The sequence below is a fragment of the Lygodium microphyllum genome, chromosome 25 (assembly GCF_053477565.2).
Source record: "Lygodium microphyllum isolate KBCC chromosome 25, Lygodium_microphyllum_v1.1.10, whole genome shotgun sequence".
Classification (NCBI taxonomy): Eukaryota; Viridiplantae; Streptophyta; class Polypodiopsida; order Schizaeales; family Lygodiaceae; genus Lygodium; species Lygodium microphyllum.
The window spans coordinates 65,982,182-65,995,175 of record NC_141159.1 but is presented as its reverse complement, the minus strand read 5'-3'; the positions used below and the strand labels follow the sequence as shown (position 1 = coordinate 65,995,175).

Sequence of the window (12,994 nt, the reverse complement as noted above, 5' to 3'; positions counted from 1 at the left end):
TGTTCTGCCTAGAGGGAGCTCTATTCCAATTACTTGAGTTCAACTCTATGGATGGGGACATGCAATATAGGTAAGGAGATTGTGTCACTCAATCTTATGATTTCCAAATCCTTTAGTGAATAGCTCTTCTCGTGCTTCTTGTCTCTTAATAACATCAGGTATTGATATTTGATGAAAAATCCAATACAATATATCAAAATCCTATGTATCTACTTCAAATGCTTCTAACCACCAGATGTTGTATTATGATTGAGTACTAAATGATATTGAGTGATTCTATTGATCTAATGAAAGTTCTCTATTCATCAAGATAATAGAGATCCTCTTTAGTTTTGTGCATTTCAGGATCTCATTTTCATCAAATTTAACCACAAATCTAGTCACTGATTGTGCCTCTTCTAGTGACAAGTCATAGAATTTGATCATTAAACATTGTAGGGTGGGAAAGTCAATGAAAATATTATTAAATTAATTGAATATAACTTCATTTTTCTTCCCCTTGAAGCTAGCCTTGATATGAAAAGGCTTACCTAGAATCTCTATCACTTTGTTATTCACTCTTTGTTTGATAGTTCTAACCACATATGGTCTTGGAAGTATGTAATTGCATACTTGTCCTTGCTTTTTATTTGATTGTAAAACCTGTAAACCTGTAAAAGTTATATATAAGCATCTCGATTGATACCAATACTATCTAGTGTCTTCTCCACTAACTCAGTATCCAAAGAATGGTCCTTTATAAATTACTCCAAGCATTGTTTCTTTGCATTTTTAATTTTTTTCTTCTCCACAATATCTTTTGAAACTACAATAAAACTGAGATGCTTTTAAAGAATCTCTTTCACTTACATTCGGTTGAAGAAGAGACCTAAACAAAATCAACATCACAAATCAATACAATTAATTATAAACAAAGCTATTTAATATTTTTAAAGTGAAAAAAAGTGCCTCGTTGCTTGGATTCTTTTACTACAACCACCTCCTCCTTGTTTGAGACTCTTAATATTTTTAAGAGCCTTTTGTCGATTATGAAGGCCTAAAATAGTTTACTTTTGTTGATCAAATTTAATGCATTTCTCCAACAAATGAATCCTCTATTGACAACCCTCTAGCTTTTGTAACAACACATTGTTATGTTTTGATAAAAGATGGTTCTCCAATCTGAGAACATCCTTTTCTATAACCAAATATATAACCTAAAAACCCATTATAACTATCACCAATGAACCTCATCAATGAAGAGCTATTATAGAAAAATGCCAAGTGCTAATTTTGCTAGGATCTTTGGGACATAGCTTGCCATCTAACCAAAGATTAAGATTCTTCTTTTCTTCAAACATGAGTATATGTTTCATAGACTCTGTAATAGTAATGGGTTTTGTTCTCTTCCTTATTGGTTCTGTCACTAAATTGATTGATTATTATGCATTCTCTATTTAATAAATTTATGTCAAGAAATTAGTGACTCACTTTTCTTTAAGTGTTAATGATGATCTAGCATGAGACCATTATTCCTAGTGCATCACTTAATGGGGTGATCAAAGCACTGTGACGGGGATATCTGGTACATGCAGTACATGTTATGAAGGGAGAAAGAAGTGTATGCCAAGTGTAAGAGTGTACACAAGAACTAAGGAGTTACACATAAATGAAGATGGATTGAGTTCCAAGAAGAAGAAGTGCATTAGCATTGTGTATATGTATTTATGTGTGCATCCGGGGACGCCTAGGAACGTTTACTTGTGTGTAATGAGCATTCCATTCATTTGGGGTCATCCTCTTCCTTACAAGTCAAGGTTTACGGTCTCTTCTTTCATTAAGAAAGACAAGAGATGAAATTCTCTCACTAAGGAAGACAAGAGACGTGATCCTCTAGAAGTGAGGAGAGAAGTGATTTTCTCGTTCTAAGGTCTAAAATGACACAAGATTTTGTGTGGAATCCAATCTTAAGGTTGAGGCCCAATGCAATCTAATGAACTCTCCTTATCTATGACTCAAGGTGGTTGCATGGACCACAAGTTAAGAGTACAATTTAAAAAGTTATTTTTTTCTTTTTAGACATGAAAAATGTATTTTAAAATATCTCGCGATAGAAAAAATATCTCTAAAAACGGGCCACACAGGTTATCGAAAACAACGAGATCTACAACTTTCATGTTGGATGTTTTTTCATCAGAATAACACACAGAGAGATATCTTGAAATTAGTACTCCAGAGTAGGTCCAGGAACAACCACATCTTACATGAATATCAACTCAAGTCTCTCTCCAAGAAGAGAAGCTCTTGAAAGCCTATAAAAGATGAGGCTCTTCTTGGGTGTGAGAGAGGGGAAGGAAGCATCACTTTGCATGCATCCAAGAGAAGAAGAGAAGGTGCAAGTGCTACGGAAGCTCTGTTGAAATCAAGTTCCAAGAGGACAAGCGAAGGTGCAAGTGTTGCGAAAGCTCTACTGAAATCAAGTTCCAAGAGGAGAAGAGAATGTGTAAGTGCCGTGGAAGCTCTGCTGAAATCAAGCACCAAGAGGAGAGCCCTACACATATTGTGTAAGAGAGAAGGTGCAAGTGCTGTGGAAGCTTTGCTGAAATCAAGCGCCAAGAGGAGAGCCCTACACATATTGTGTTGGAGAGAAGGAGACTCAAGAAGGATCAAAAGGTGCCAAGTTCCAAGTTGTGCAAGTGTTTGCCAGTTGTATACCGTGCAAGGAACTGTGATCTTGTTTCCAAGATCTACAAGTAAGAACTTGCTTATGTGTAATGGAGGAGCTTGCTCCTTGTCAATAATATAACTCCACAAGGGAGGGAGACTGGCCCATCTTCCAGTCCCTAATGTGTTGCTGATTTCTCTACCTCTCTCTCTCTCTCTCTCTACATCTTTCTTTTCTCTCATCTATTCTCCCTCTGTGCCAGCATAATATTCGCCATATATATTTTAAGTATATAGGAAAGTCTAGAGTGTATCTCAGATCTTATAATAGTGGTATCAGAGCATATCTCTTTGCTTTTCTCAAAGTAAAGGCGATCCTTGCAAGAAGAAGGTAAAGATGGCAACTGATGAAATGCCTACAAGTGAGCAATTACAGGCTCAATTGACAGAGTATCATAGCTTGTTGGAAATTTCCAAAGTACATCAATTGATTGACAGCTTAAGGGCAAGGGAAGAAGCTACTTATGAAGGACCGAATCCTCCAAAAGATGGTGATACTCAAAGAACAACTATTGCACCAATTGATGGTGAAGGTGCAAAGCATCCAATTGTTGAGAAGCTTCCTAAAAGAAAGAAGGACTCTCAGGTCAAGAAGATCAAAAAGAACTCACCTCGAGTGAGGCGGATAAGGATGGAGTCATCTCCCTCAGCAAACTAGCTACTCCCCTGAGTACTCAAGTTCCTCCTCCTCCTCATCAAGTTCTAGTTCCTACTCTCTTAGTTTTAAGTCTCGTACAATCCGCAAACGGACAAAGAGGAACCATAAGAGGAGCAAGCTTAAGAAGACTAAGACTTTCAAGTCTAGGGATAAGGGCATAAAGTTTGACTCTTACTTCAATAAGAGAGATCTTGCTAAGGTGTTAGCCTTTGTCATGCAATTTGAAGTTGCTTCATCTGATGGTAATTTCTCAGAAAATTCCAAGCTAAGACATGTAGGCATGCACTTAAGACATCGCTAGCAATTGGTGGTTGACTCTCATTTTGGAGGGAAGGAAACCCACAACTTGGGAAAAGTTCAAGAAGAAGTTTTATGCTCAGTTCTTGCCTCCTAATTTTGAGAATGATGTCAAGAAGAAGTGGGATTGGCTAGGCCAGAAAGAGCATGAGAAGGTCACTAGTTATGTAGACAAGTTTTGGTCTACTCTTCTCAAGGTTACTCCTTTCATGGAGATCAGTGATGAAGAGAAGAAAAGGAATTTTGAAGCTGGCGTACTCCCTCATTTACACAGAACCATGAAGCTATATCCATATGAAACCTTATCTCGCATGATAGAGTCTACCATCATAGCTAAAAGTTTGCATACACCTAGTACATCTCGAAAGTTGGAGATGAGTTCTTATAGAGCTAGACAATAGCAGCTCTATGATCAACCAAGACACAGGACTAATCGAAGAAGACCTATCTTTACCCATGACCAATATTCAAAGCCAGAGGGTAATAAGAAGAAGCACAAGTATATCTCACCCTCTGAGAAACAAAAGTACAAAGAGGAAGGAAGGTGCTTTCTTTGTGGTGAGTTAGGGTATATGAAGCCTGATTGTTCTCAAAAAAGGAAGGAAGAAAATGTGGTTAAAGATCCTCCTCCGCCATCCTCAAATTTTGTTCCAGATGTGCAAGCTAACACTCATTCAAATGAGAAGAAAATACAACTTTTAAAGGGTTGGAGGACACTCAACAATCAACGAGTTTTAATACTCTTTGATCCATGGTCCACATATAATTTTGTATCACTAGATACTGTTGAAAGACTACAAATTCCACCGGATTGATTGGGAACACCAATTGGATCAGGTTCGGCATTTGAAGGACTTACAACCAATTCTACTCCTATCCAAGGGAAGTTGAATCTTAGGATTGGGGATTACCATGACCAAGAATCTTTTTTACTTGCACCCATTGGTAACTGTGATGTTATCTTAGGTATGCCTTGGCATTATAAGATTAGACCTCTTCCCGATTTTGTTAAGAAGACCCTTGCATTTCAATTCAAGGGTCAGAACATAGTATGCATTGCTCATGCTGGAGATTGACCTATGCCAATGGTTAGTCATGTTAGCATTTCTAAAGAAATGAAGAAAGCTATTTCTGCGCACATGATTTTTGTGAGAGAGTCAAAAGAAGCTAATGACTCAAGGGCACTTGATGCCTCTAATGAACACACAATACCAACTAATGCTTCTAAGTCTCAAACTCTAAAAGAACCCCTCTCTTTAATTGATCAAGCCAGACATGATTTTGTTAAACAATATGAAGATTATTTTAGTGATTCGCTCCCATGAGAGTTACCTCCTAAGCGCCCAAAAGATCACACAATTGATCTTATCCCAGGCAGTTCACCACCTAATCAACCACCTTACCGAGTAAGTGCAGGTCAGCAACAAGAGGAGATCCTAAAACAAGTAAACAAATTATTGGAAAAAGGGTTAGTTCAACCTAGCTCTTCTCCATACTGCTCTTCAATCTTACTTGTTCAAAAGAAAGGTGGTTCTTTCTGTATGTGCATAGACTATAGATCTTTGAACAAGATCAAAATCAAGAATTGTTTTCCTATCCCAAGGATAGATGATATCTTGGATAAGTTGCAAGTGGCTAGTATCTTTAGTCGCATTGATCTCAAGAGCGGCTATCACCAGATACGTATAGCACCTGAAGATATTCATAAGACAACTTTTCGTACAACATTAGGACTGTACGAGTTCTTAGTCATGCCATTTGGTTTGACTAATACACCCGCCACATTCAATCGAATGATGGAGAGAATTTTTAGACATCACTTAAAGTTTACACGTGTCTTATTTGATGCATCACATTCTAATATTTTCACGGTCTGAAGAAGAGTACAGAAAACATATATCTATCGTTTTTCAAGAGCTTCGCAAGCACAGACTACAGGTCAATGCTAAGAAGAGTGAATTTTTCCTTTCAAAAATTCATTACTTGGGCCATATTGTTTCTCACAACTTGGTGAGAATGGATCCTGAGAAGATTCGAGCCATTGTTGAATGGCCTTCACCTACTTCTGTACATGAAGTTAGAAGTTTCTTGGGCCTATGTTCATACTATAGGAGGTTCGTACGAGGTTTTGCATATGCTGCATCTCCTCTACATGACCTTATTAAGAAGCAGATGCCTTTTCACTAGGGATCAAGGCAACTACAAGCCTTTGAAAGAATTAAGTTCTGGTGACTCAATAACCAATTCTTATAGTTCTAGATCTTCAAAAACCTTTTGAAGTTCACTGCGATGCTTCTAGGGATTGCATTGGAGCTGTGCTTAACCAAGAGCATCATGCATTAGCATTTGAGAGCCGACGCCTTAAGGATCTTCAGCTACATGCTCCAGTATATGAGAAAGAGCTTATGGTGGTGGTACATGTTCTTCAAGTATGGAAACACTATTTACTTTGTGCAGATTTTGTTATTAAAATAGATCACCAAAGTCTAAGATACTTCCTCACTTAGAAGAAGCTCTCAGAGAAATAGATGTGCTGGGTAAATTTCTTATCTATGTTTCATTTTCAAATCCTTCATACATCTGAAACTAAGAATGTGGTAGCGGATGCTCTATCACACGGAGACCTCCAGTGAATGCAATCACAAATGTTTACCATAACAAGTTCATGGATTTACCTAAAATGTATGCAACTAATTTTGACTTCTCAACTATATGGGATCAACTTAACTCAGGTCAATCAATTACACCTTACTCGATTTGAGATGGTTATTTGTATCATCATCAAGCAATTTGTGTAGCATTACCATTGCAATACAAGGTAATGGATGAAGCACATGCATCTCCATATGCTCGACATAGGGGTATTCTACCCACTACTCAAGCATTGGAAAGATATTTCTTTTGGCCTACTCTTAGAGATGGCATTGAAAGATATGTCTGCAAGTGCAAGATATGCCAAAAAGTAAAGTATGACAGGTATAAACCACTTGGTCTACTAAAGCCATTACCTATTCCCAATGAGCCTTGGGAAAGTATAGCCATGGATTTTATCATGGAGCTTCCTCACACACAAGTAGGCAACGATGCAATCTAGACTATCATTGATAGATTCAATAAGCAAGCTCACTTTATACCTGTGCGAAAGACAATCAAAGCTAATCATATGGCTAAGCTATTCATTGCTCATATTTTTCAAGCATCATAGCATGCCTAAGTCCATTATAAGTTATCGAGATCTCCGTATGACCAGCCTCTTTTGGCAAGCCCTCTTTGAGAACATCAGGACTCAATTAAGTATTTGCATTTAGTAGAGTTTGCATACAATAACATGATACAGTCTAGTACTGGTAAGGCACCCTTTGAGATCATCTATGGTAAGCCTCATTTACCACCCATCTTTCTTACAAAGGATAAGATCTTTGCAGCAGATGAGTTTGTTAGAGACATTGATACAACTTTCACTCAAGTAAAAGCTGCTATCCAAAGAACACAAGAGAAGCAGAAATGCAAAGCTGATAAGCATCGTCATAAGTTAGATCTCAAGTTGGGACAACATGTCCTTCTTAATTTTGAGAAGGCTTGCTTAAAGAGGGAGAAAGGTCAAAAGGGTAAAGTGATTAAGCTTTCTAATCGCTATTATGGCCCTTTTAAGATCGCAAATAAGATAAACGATGTGACTTTTTGTTTGGATCTACCAAGTCATTGGAACATTCATAATGCTTTCCATATAAGTTTGCTATGTCCCTATATTGGAGAACCTCCAATGGAACCAATCAAGGAAGATTTACCTGACATAGAAGAAACAGAAGAGTTCTTTGTGCCTGAAAGAATTTTACACCATCAAGACAATACTCTAAGGTTAGGTAAGGTATTATGGAAGTATCTGGTTAAGTTTAAGAATTATCCCCCATTGGACGCTCAGTTTACGACTGAGAGAGAACTACAAGACTTTCCATATCTTCTTAAGGACTATGTATCCCCTCTACAATTGAGGTCAACTGTTTAGAAGCTAGAGGGATGTCACTAAATTGATTTCTTATTACACATTCTCTATTTAATAAATTTATGTCAATCAATTAATGACTCACTTTTCTTTAAGTGTTGATGATGATCTAGCATGGCCATGAGACCATTTAGAGACCAGTATTCCTAATGTATCATTTAATGGGGTGATCAGAGCACTGTGATGGGGTTATATAGTATATGTAGTACAAGTTATGAAGGGATAAAGAAGTGTCTGCCAAGTGTAAGAGTGTACACAAGAACCAAGGAGTTACACATAAATGAAGATGGATTGAATTCCAAGAAGAGGAAGCTTTGTTGAAATCAAGCGCTAAGAGGAGAGCCCTACATATATTGTGTAGGAGAGAAGGAGACTCAAGAAGGATCAAAAGGTGCCAAGTTCCAAGTTGTGCAAGTGTTTGCCGTTTATATATCGTGCAAGGAACCGTGATCTTATTTCCAAGATCTACAAGTAAGAACTGTCTTATGTGTAACGAAGGAGCTTGCTTCTTGTCAATAATACAACTCCACAAGGGGGAGGACTGGCCCATCTTCCAGTTCCTAGTGTTTTGCCAATTTCTCTACCTCTCTCTCTCTCTCTCTCTCTCTCTCTCTCTCTCTCTCTCTCTCTCTCTCTCTACATCTTTCTTTTTTCTCATCTGTTCTCCCTCTGTGCCAGCATAATACTCGCTATATATATTTTAAGTATATAAGAAAGTCGAGCGTGTATCTCGGATCTTATAATAGGTTCGTAGTCACTATCCAACTCAATTTGAAGATGATAGAGAGGTATTTTACTATAGTTATAGAGATCATTGGATGATTGATCTATAGCTAAGGATGTGATTAGAAGATTAAATTGCAAAACTATGTGAATTAGAAACAAGAAGGAAAATGAAGAAAAAACTAGTGAGGATGGGAAAGAAAGAAGAGAGTGAGAATGGAAGGAAGTAATCAAACATCGAACAAAATTCAAATTGAATATTAGTTTTCACTTTAATGAGGATGAGTAAGATCTTCAATATGACAATCTTTGTTACCTTTATGGCGGCCTAGATTTCTAGGTTTGAAGTGACCACAAGAATATAATGATAATGACTTATGAATAATTTTTTATGTATTTACTTATCAAAATATAAAATTTTTAAAAGTCTAAAAAATAATTTTATTTCCTAAAATATTTTCTCTCTCTAGGATCACTTATAGGGCATTTTTGAGACCTCAAAAATCCCCTAATGATTGCATTTCCTTGGGCGTGAGTGGAGGAGCAATTCAGATCACATACCAATAAAATATACTTACAAGCTATATGGCTTGGTTCCGTTTGGTTAACAATGGATCTACAACATGCTACAATCAAGTTTTATATGAAAGACTAGACTACACATGCCTTATTAATTTGAGAAAAATGGAATGGACCCCATGGATTTTGATGTAGCAAAATAGCATTCTAACTAACTAAGATATTTTCCCATAACCCATGGGTACAAATAAATTATCAATCGATTAAATTCCCAATTAGCATCAAAATGCCATAAACTAGCTCAAACAAAATTATTATAGAAATAACATAAGCTAGCTAGTCTGAAATAAGGAACAAATGTAAACTTACATCATATTAGCATTTAATTTTTAACTTTCTATTTGCCCTTATCCTAACTATCTCCTTAATGAAATTTTGTATATTCCTCCACTTTACATCTTCTTTGTGGTTGTTGACCAATGTTGCACATACATAGTAGCACAGGTGCACAAACACACATAAAAAAGCATGAGAGAGAGAGATATATATATATATATATATATATATATATATATATATATATATATATATATATTTCATGGAGAAATTATACTTTTGCCATGCAAACTTGGTCTTACAATGTCAAGATTGGTGGTAGCTTTGGAAAATCATATAATAATGATGTAGTATAGATGCTACCTTCGTGCCATTAAGCAATGTTGCACATAAAAAAAGCACACATGCATGCGCATGTACACATATAATAATGTGTACGCATCTATACTACATCATATATGCTACTAGCACACATGCATGCGCGCACGCACACACACACACACACACACACACACACACACACACACACACACACACACACACACACACACATAGAGCAAGTAGAGCATGGGACTTAAGTTATATATTGGTTCTTAGTCCATTGTGGATCTATTTAAGCATATAACAAGGGGTTGTTATGCATAAAGTGAGTGGTACACGACAATTTCACTTAACTCGTAATGAGTCTTTGCTCATGAACCAAGCAAGCTGCTGTGTGACAGGTTTGTTGGCCATGACTGGCAGGGCAATGTCAGGGCAATGTGCAATGATTGCTTCTATCTTAAATAGCTTGATGAAAAATTGTAGGAGGGTCAAACTCATTGATCCTAGGTGTAGATTCGTGTGCGACCTAAGGGTAAGCAAACATTTGTAAGAACTTGTCCTCTCCAAAATTCAAGCAAGTGTGCATTGGCTAAGGGAAGAGCTCCGGGGGGCCTTAGACTTGTCAAAGGATGCACAAGGTTTCTCTTGCTTGGAAAGAGATGGCATAAAGAGTATTTATTTATGAGATGATGGTACATTTGATGGTTGTCTTGACTGATTGGCGATCCTAGCCGGGTAGAAAACATGGCACCAATGGAGTCCATCTATAAGGGGGTCCTTATTTTGTGGCATGCTAGGCTGATCGATACAAAGCAATACCTGTAAAATATTGAGAGATGGGAAGGAACTGGGAAGGGGGTGTGTGTGTTTGGGGGTTGAACGAGTCTTCATTAAAATGGAGGGCTATTCTTTGGGGCTACTTTTTCCTGACATGCCAACTTCCATTTCCCATCTCTCTCTCTCTCTCTCTCTCACGCACGCACACAAGCAGTGGATGGGACCCAACTCACAACAGCTCCTTCACCTGCGGTGACTCTGCCAGCTTACCTCGCACTCTCTCTCTCTCTCTCTCTCTCTCTCTCTGTGTCTCTCTCTCATATCTTCTTCTATATAGGTGTCCTACAGCCATTTCTCTGGACAATTCAATTATCAGAGATCTCTCTCTCTCTCTCTCTCTCTCTCTCAGTCAGAGGCGGCACCCTCTAGCTGTACTTTCCTAGGTCTGTACATTCCCCCTCCCCCCCTCCCATTCCCATCCCTTCTGCATTCCATTTGCATTTCTTCTGCACCTTCAGTGACAAAAGCATCATCTCCCTCATACAACTGTACCCCATAACATAGCCCCTCTTTGCTATGCACTTCGTCTTTAAGAATTAAGCTTTCTGCAAGGCATTCTTGATAAGCCCCTGCAGTGTTTAATCTTAGAACTCCTTGTGTCTAATCAAATCTGTTCTGGGTTTTTGTTTGTGTGTGTGTGTGTGTGTGCAGAGATCAAGTCTTCCCCAAGCACGAAGAGATGGCCCTGAGAGTGGGAGCTTCCTCTGCCATGGCTGTGAACCAGCTCTTCTTCTTCCTCTGCTGCTGCATCTTGTTTGCAGCTCTGGCAGTGCGCGGGGCGGAGAGCCCAGCGCCCGCCCCGGCCTCCGGCGCCGCGGATGTGAGCCCCTCCCTGATCTCCTTCCTCATCAGCCTCCTCTCCCTGGCTGTGGGTGCTGCCTTCCTCAGCTAAAAGAGAACAGACAGAGACATACACATACGCCTTTCATTAGTTTCTCCGTTACAATTCTTTCATTTTTGGCACATACATACTACCGCCATCTCCATGATCTCCCCCTTCTCATCATCGTAGCTCGTTTTGTACTATCGTAGCTCAGAGACCTTGTCTATCATGGTGATGTTTCCCTGCTTCCATGTAATGTATTTATCATAAACCTATTGATTCATATGTATTGATTACGCGAGCTTCATCTCTCTCTCTCTCTCTCTCTCTCTCTCTCTCTCTCTCTCCACACACACACACACATAGGACATGGGCAATAAGTCCTTCACTCCTAATTATGTCATTTAGCTTAGAGTGATCCATAAATGATAAGGGTAGAAACTAGGAACCTCTATGAAGGTTCCCTAATAAGTTACCCAATGCTTACTCAACTAAACTTTCCAAGCACATCTCATCATACTTCAATTTTCCATACGTCCTGAAAATTTCAATGGTGGTGCATCCCCTACCATTTGCTAGTTAAATGTATAACAATGTCATTAATATGTTTCGAATGAAAGTACAAGAAGTAGCAAATGGTAGGGGATGCACCACATCTCATCATTCGAATGAAAGTACCACATGTATGTAGCAAATGGTAGGGGATGTACTTTCATTTGATGCACCACATCTCATCATTCGAATGAAAGTACCACATGATCATTGTTAACCTATTTCAAATGAAACTACAAGAAGGTCATTAACATTGTTGGGGAGTCCCATAACAATTGCTATGAAATATATGACGAGCAGGTTTTCTTCACGTGTACATTGCAATAATTTACCTATCAAATTGGGAAACTCAAATCATATGATGTTGACTTTACTCTCTCGTGCGAATAAACCATTTTGTGTACAAGTCTATAAATTTTGTAATGGACATAGAAGACATGAATGGTAACTATAAGGGAACTTTGAAACTTCAAATCATGCTAGTTACTATAGATTTCATGACATTTGTAAAACAAGAGAGATCAGACACAGGAAGGGGGAGAGACTAGAGTTCTCTCTCTCTCTCTCTCTCTCTCTCTCTCTCTCTCTCTCTCTCTCTCTCTCTCTCTCTCTTTGCATGTGCCAATGCTAAAGGGGAAAGAAGAGCATCAATCGCACAATTGGAGAGTGGAGCCTCCGATAGGCATTGAGCTATCAAAATTTACTCATTTTTCTCATGCTTTATTATGTGTACAAGGAAATTGGGCTATGTGAGAGATTATACTAAGAGTAGAACGTTCAATGTAAACATTTTGTCATGCAAGCTTCTCTTGGCAAGATTTGGAGCTCAATGATTGTGTTTAGGAACTTGGAAGTGTCGATGAGAGATTGGGTAAGAAGTCACATCCTATTTGCAAGCCAAATGGATGGGGCATGGATGAAGCAAAGAATTAGGCAAGCAACACACCCTAAGCAACAAAGGGTGGGAAATGACAATGAGATGGTGATTGAATCATATGTATCGAAGGTAGAGGAGAAGGCTCCTAACCTATAGATCCTTGTGGAAGCTAGTACAACTAATGTGCTTAAGATAAACAATGCAATATTTTCCTCTAGAAGGGTGCACAAGATGGAGATGGAGCTTGTTGTGTTGAAGCTATTTGCCATAGATACTTTGATTTCAATTTTATTGGCATGGAACTTTATTTTATGGGCCAAGTGCCCACAGATGAGGGATTCT

At 38.3% G+C, this 12,994-nt stretch overlaps 1 long non-coding RNA gene across 1 annotated transcript; it reads left to right on the top strand.

Annotated features, from left to right (window-relative positions):
* Positions 1 to 10,627: 10,627 nt before the first annotated feature.
* LOC148014320 (uncharacterized) lies at positions 10,628 to 11,519 on the top strand. Its single transcript, XR_015688742.1, has 2 exons — positions 10,628 to 10,783; positions 11,052 to 11,519. It is a non-coding gene; the product is annotated as an uncharacterized LOC148014320 (long non-coding RNA).
* Positions 11,520 to 12,994: the final 1,475 nt, after the last annotated feature.